Source organism: Anneissia japonica, unplaced genomic scaffold, assembly GCF_011630105.1.
Source record: "Anneissia japonica isolate Jap-2015-1 unplaced genomic scaffold, ASM1163010v1 scaffold11144_len554210_cov170, whole genome shotgun sequence".
In the NCBI taxonomy this organism is placed as follows: Eukaryota; Metazoa; Echinodermata; class Crinoidea; order Comatulida; family Comatulidae; genus Anneissia; species Anneissia japonica.
The window spans coordinates 192,432-199,474 of NW_022708762.1; the positions used below are offsets into that span (position 1 = coordinate 192,432).

At 34.9% G+C, this 7,043-nt stretch overlaps 1 protein-coding gene and 1 long non-coding RNA gene across 2 annotated transcripts in view; one reads left to right on the forward strand and one right to left on the reverse strand.

Annotated features, from left to right (window-relative positions):
* The window catches only part of LOC117106558, a 51,389-nt gene that overhangs the window by 10,253 nt on the left and 34,093 nt on the right, over window positions 1-7,043 (reverse strand). The window lies entirely within an intron of this gene.
* LOC117106576 lies at window positions 260-4,339 on the forward strand. The gene is made up of 3 exons (XR_004445093.1): window positions 260-534; window positions 3,086-3,202; window positions 3,549-4,339. It is a non-coding gene; the product is annotated as an uncharacterized LOC117106576 (long non-coding RNA).

Consider the following 7,043-nt stretch of genomic DNA (forward strand, 5'->3'; position numbering starts at 1 on the left):
GTGGCAGCGGGTTTGTAAACGAATAGGCTCCTAAACGGTGCCTCACGGTGGGTATAATGTTTCCCTCATACCGTAGTAACTGGGGGACATGTAGTTGTGCAAAAATTGTTTTGTTTGGTTTGTTAGATGAGAAATGTAGCGACGTACGCGATAAAACATATACCGCCTACCACCATTTTTGAGTCGTTTTTAGGAGAAAATTTCGATATGCGCATGCGTCGGGAAAACTTTGCCGACATTTTGTTTTTCATCGCGAGAGGGTAAACGAGCTCCATAATGCATACCTTGTTGGTGTAGTTGACCAATTGTTTACGGGATCGTCGGTAGGGTTAGGCCTCTGTTGTGTTAATGTAGCAGGTGCACGTTATTAAAAAGGAAAAAAGTGATCTAACCAAACACGGTCTTTACATAATGGTATTGGATCGAACGTGTTTAATATTTTGCGGAAATTTTGTTTTCTATCGCGGGAGTATACAGGTTACACTAGTTGTCTGTGTTGTTTGTGCGAACGTCTAGGCCCTAGCGTGAACTTAGGTAGGTGTGGTAAATCGACTACTGCTTGTCGTCTAGTAGGTGTAACGTGTGTTTTAGTAAAAATTAACGTGATCTGAACAACATTTTACATTAAGGTATTGAATCGAATCATAATGTGCTTATATACCTACAAGTCTTTTACACACGATGAACACGGCAATTGACGTTGCTGTTGGTGTGCAATACGTACAAAACACGACGACGACGACGACAGCAGCATTCAGTCTTGTTAAAATAAATAATATATTGGTCTACCACAAGACTACCATACAGATCAATAAACAATAATTTTCGACAAAATAAAAATCAAGAGTATTTGTAACGATTGAATATGTAGCATAAATGCATTCCGTGAAAACCTGGTGTACAGTTAACTGTACTTCAAACACAGAAACATCGTTGAAATGAAATTCCTCTAGGCCTATATATAAAAAAAACGAAAAGAAAGTGGTGCAGAAAAAAACAAATTGTGCACAGTTACTGTACTTTAAACACAGAAAAACGTACGTGTCGTCAGTATTATGAAGTTTTTTGTTTACGACTGCTGTGTAATTTTACTGGTTTACAACATAGTCATGTCATGTATATTTGAATATGTAAAATAAATGAGTATTCCGTATTCTTAACTCTTTGCAAACTCGAAAATAAATCATTGACTGAGGCACGTTTTATCTACCACCATACAGCGCATGTGTGACATGCAGTATGAGTGGTTGTAGTTATTGTGATAACTATTCTACTTATTACGCATGCGTGTCACTAAGCAGATTTTGAAGAACGAAAGAAAATTTGTTATTGTCAAACCATGGAGGTACAGTATGTCAAACAATGAAGACTGTTTTAGTAGATGATAAATGGATAGTTTGAAGTTCTAAAACCGCCAACTTTGCGCTTCAGTGGTTTGACCAGTCAAGTTCAAAACAGTGGCAAATCTGCCAAATTGTGAAAAATAAAAATGAAGGACATTTTGTGGTGTAACCCAACACCACCCCAGCCCTACCATGGTTTGAGTTAAGGTAGGAGTTTTTTTAGGACATGACAGCTTTGGATACCCGAAAATGTTAATCATACTTCAAAATTTGTTATTTCAAATTGAAGTCCCGATTTCCGATGTCAAAAACATGGAATTATACCCCGGGATTCCCTAGGCCTAGTGTATGAACAGACGGAAATGACGATCGTTTTGCAAGGTGGTTTTCACCTACGATTCAATGATTCAATAACCTATCAAAACAATATTCGGGGGGAAGAAATCAGTATTGCATGATGTAACGAGTTATTTTTAGCAGCGAATCTGTGGAAACACGCGAGTCTTCACGCTGTGAATTAACGATCCGATCAGCCCACAGGCCAGGTCTTTTCAGGTACGGACCGCGGTGTTGTCTATCTTTACTTTAGCAGCAGTTAGCGAGCTGCTTATATTTAGCGACAGTAAACAACAAAGTAATTTACAAGAATGGGCTTTGTGTTTTAATTTATGGCAACCAATGTGAGTTTTAAGCAATTTGAAGAGTTTCAAGTCGGCAGAATTCGGAGACAATTCCTTTATTTTTTGAGCATTTGTTAAATTTATCGACCTAGGCGGACTTACCCAATCCTAGACCCTGGGACCCGGGGAAATTCGTGTACGCGAAGTTGGGCGTAAAGTCGCTGTGGTAATATTTTATAGCATATGAAGAAGTAGCGCGCATCTGCTTAACGCCTCAGAGCGGATTGTGTTTAACATGGGAAATCAACCACATTTGTACTGTCATTTCCAACTATTTCCCGTTTACAGTAAAAAGTTCAGTGAAATGTCAAAGGGTTCACTTTTAAATATAAAATTGAAATGATAAGCTTTAAAATGATTTATTGCTTTACATATTTTGATGTCGGGGAATTGCGGCGTTTTTTAGATAAACGTGAGATGTTTTGAGAAAAATCTGCAATTATTATAGATATCAGGTCAACCTACTTGTTGCGACCTCTAGCAACCTCACATCAAACTTTTTATCGCGATTCGGCTGGATTGACCTTTGTTACGCTCTAGTGAACTCGTACACACTGCATGATCGCTATCTTGCATAGTGAGTGTGCTGGGTATCAGAAAGATACACTATTTTTAGGCTAACATTATCTGTAAGTAATACATGTATACTAGAAATTGCAAATTGCAAGTGAAGTGCTGCGAAGTACAACTGCATTAAATGTTCTTCGAACAAAATTATTTATGCGAGTCAAGTGAAAATAATGAATAATAAAAATATAACAAATAATATGAGCACGACCCATTGTCTATATTAGAACAGTGTTGGTGCCGTGTACAATAGTGTTTTGCTGCAGTGACATCTCTCTGCTGGCGACTCGCTGCTGCTGCTGGCGATGACTCGCTGCTGGCGAATCGATCTGCGCATGTGTATAAAATGGTATTTACATTACAAATAGTTTATGTCATGCATAATATACTGAAGAATGCCTATATATTCAAATTACTAGCTTCAGTCTTTAAAAACTTATTTTGTACATAATATTCTATATGATGTCTTAACTGGACTACTGTATTTTTGTGTAGGTATGTCGCCTACAATATTGCCGCGACTCCCTTGTGTAGCGCTGGTGTGTGTAGAAAAATTACTGTAGGCCTTACAACCCTGGTTTCAACTTTACTGTTAAAATTACACCATGATGTGTAAGTATACATACATTTTTAGTTGGTCACTACTTAATCTATTTTCAAATACTGTAATGTTATTTACGACTTTCAAATGTACTGTACAGTACAGGTAGGGCAAAAATTACACTTTACTTGATTCTCCTGACGCAAAATAAAAATATTGTCATCACGACAATAACAATTACAATATTAATAATAATATTAATAATAAAAAGCCAAGTGCTCTTCAGGTTCTTCTTCGAGGTAAAGGTTAAAAAAAAACAATTAAAATAAATAAAAAGTACAATTTTACCATATAGAGTATGCATAAAAATTATGATAATGTAACACTGGTTAATGAATCGTTTGATTTTTTTTATAGACATGAAAATTGGCAATCATGGCAGAATTCTGTACCATTCGAAAAAGTAAGCGGCTCAAGAAGAAGGTTGACTACAAGGTCATGTTCGGTATTAAATGTTATAATCTGCACATTTTTAAAATTGATGTTAAAACAGGAATTCAACTTTGTAGTTAAGTAATATGTATCTTCAGTATTAAAATTTACAAGGTGTTATTAAAATTTACAAGATGCAACTTTAAAAAAAATAATAACTGTGAAATTTAATGTTTTTTAAATAGACCTTTACTCTTTGAAACATGCTTTTTTGTAGTAAAGCAGGTTGTAAAATGTTTTGTAGCTATTTACTGTGATTTTATTGTTCACTACTTAAAATATTGTTACAAAGTTAAAATTATATTATATTTATGGTAATCAATTAATTAAAATTATCAATGCTTCTTTATTAACTCAGGTATGGTGTTATACAGTGTTAAGGAATTAACTGTTTATTTTTAATGGTAGTCTATGGTCAGTCTTTCAATCTTGCACCTTGAAAACATCAGTTGTGTAATTCATAGAGGTATACCTCCATGAGTGTATGTTAACTTCTAAATTGTAAATAGATGTAGTAATTTCTAATTATTTCTCCTTGGTAACAATTAACATAGATTCATAGTGTTGGTATTATAAACAAATACTGTAAAATATTAAAATATTAGTTATCTACATTGTACTGTATATTTTAACAGTGTAATTATAAATGTAGAAACGTTCAAGGATTTATAATATCCTCAATAAAATATTGTGTTAAGGCATTCTCTCAGCATTAAACAAACCCATAAAAATAGACTAAGTTTCTTGTCTTTATGTGTTTTGTGTTACACAGTGAACATGGTGTTTATACCTCCATGGTGTGTGTGTGTGTGTGTGTGGATGTGTGTGTGTCTGTGTGTGTGTGTGGAATCACCTTTTTATATAATGGAAGAGTTCGAGCAGTGGCGCGTGTCTGTTGCGCGTGTCTGTTGCTCGCTCAGCCGCGCTATGTCTGTGGAGTTTATTTTCTGCTTGAATTTAGCTGAAACTTCTTCATATGAGTAGTGACTGAGAGAGTTTTCTCTAATGTTGAAAAAAAAACCAAGCTTCGAGCTAGCATGAAAACAAAAACTTAAAGTGCTTTAATGACACACAAGCTGGAAATGTTGAACAGAGATTATAAGTGCCATTCGAATAAATATTGACGTTATGACTCCAATGAGATCCAGCGAAACAAGCAACATACCGTGCCCTTCATGGTGAAGTCTGTAAAATACTGATTAAAATGTAACTTAAATATTTTTCTTGGTTGTGAGGTAAATATAAACAGTACACTTGAAATTAAGTAACTCTTGTTTTGTTTGAAGCAACTGTACAGGAATTAGGATATATAATTGCCATCTTAATTTTTTGTCACCAATGAATAGCGTCCCTATTTTTGATATTCGAATGTTGGAAGGTATGTAAATATACAGCATTTGATGGACGGACCTGTATGGGGGGTGTAGGTGTACGTAAAAACATTAGAAATCATTACTGGACTACAAATCCCTCTAAACTACGTATACGTACAAAGGAACGTACACACCCGCAGGGTTCTGGTTTTTTTTATGATTTTGTCCGCTATTCTGAAGTTTTTTCATTTATTTTATTTGCCGATGATTCAAACCTTTCTATTTTCCTACAAGAATGCAACATAACAAATTATAAATACTAAACACTGTAACATTATAGAATTGCTTATCTCTCAATGTTTTACAAACCAATTTCATGTTTTTTAGTAACATTTTAAAAAATCCTCCTGCCCCAATAATATTAATTGGTAAAGAAATTGAAGAGAGTTGAAGAGTTCACAAAATTTCTGTTGATCAGCGATCGGCATGGGATGTCCATATCACCAATATCTGCAATATCACAGCAAGAAATGTTTGTCATTTATAAAGTTAGAGAATTCGTTCATTTTCAAAGGACTTTGTTATTAAACTGTCTCTCGGTTCTTCAGTAGTATTAAACACCATAGGTAGCTTGAATTCTGTTTTGAAGACAAAGAAAGTACACAGGCAGTTTACACGATTTCAGTGTTTTAAAACCTCAAACTAAAAATAGGGTTACTCTGCAGAAGATTCCTATCCACACAGAGAATCATCGATGAATGTAATACATTACCTGACCGCGTCGTATCTGCTTAAACTGTAAAAAACCTTCAAAAATGGCCTGGGCAAATACTGATGAAATTGAGATATGGGGTTTAAAGGGCAAGAATACCTAAAATTACCCATATAATATAATAATCTAATCTATCAAACTACTAAAATTTGCTGAGGTATCACTAGTCCAGCTACTTTAAAAGTAGTAAAGTATTGCTATATCCTTCTAATAAAATCTAACGATCCCAATGATGAATACCGTACTCGCGTGAATAAGCGCACCGTTTGAATAAGCGCCCTTCTGGAATAAGCGCCCCGTGAAACGTGAAAATTTTCTTATGCGTCCATTTTGAATAAGCGCCGCCCTTCTAATTTGAATAAACGCCCCCTAAATGAATCCTGGGACTGCGGATGTTGGCATGATTTGAGGTGTGGAGTGGAATCACATTCCTGTAGTCAATATCAAAATGAGGATATTTATCTTGGACAGATGAGAGCTCCATGGAGACAGTATATTTCCAACTTTCATCTTCTTACATTTGTCTATAGCCTAGTCCTACTCCTTTTCCGACAATTTGCACCTTTAACACATTCTCATCTGAGTTTTCAAGAAAACCTGCAATGATCATGCCATCCTGCTAATCTCAATCGGCCGAATATGGCCAACAAGCTAACCACCAACACTAATTTCATCTGCTATTCTGTTGTTATGTAGGCCTAATACTGTATTCACAAAATTCTTGTCATGACAAGCCATGCTCTCTGGACGATTATCTTTTCCGCCGCACCACCATTCGTAATTTGTGGTTTCCTGATGTCTTTATATAATCGTTTTTCATTCAAAATGTGCCTCTTGAATTTAATAAGTTCTCATAAGAACCCCTCGATTTTCATCTATTTCCATAAGCACCCCCTCAATTTCCACTCTGTTTTGATAACCGCCCCGTTTCGAATAAACGCCCCGTTTTAATAAGCGCCCCTCAAAAATCGCGCGAGTACGGTATGCTGATTGTTAGACTGATTAAGTAATTGAAAAAAATGATTGATATGTGTGTACGCTTACATATTCAGCGCTCATACATACTATTGTTTGTTACTTCACGCGTTAGCGATCATCAGACAGGTAATGGATGATGTTATGTGCTTTGTTTTTGTATGTGTGTGTATAGATGTATATATTATATTGTGTGTATATATGTTTGTATTATGTATATATATGTATATATATAGATATGTGTATATATATATATGTATTTATATGTGTATGTATATATGTGTATATGTATGCATATATATGCATATATATATATATATATATATATATATATATATATATATATATATATCTTTTCTT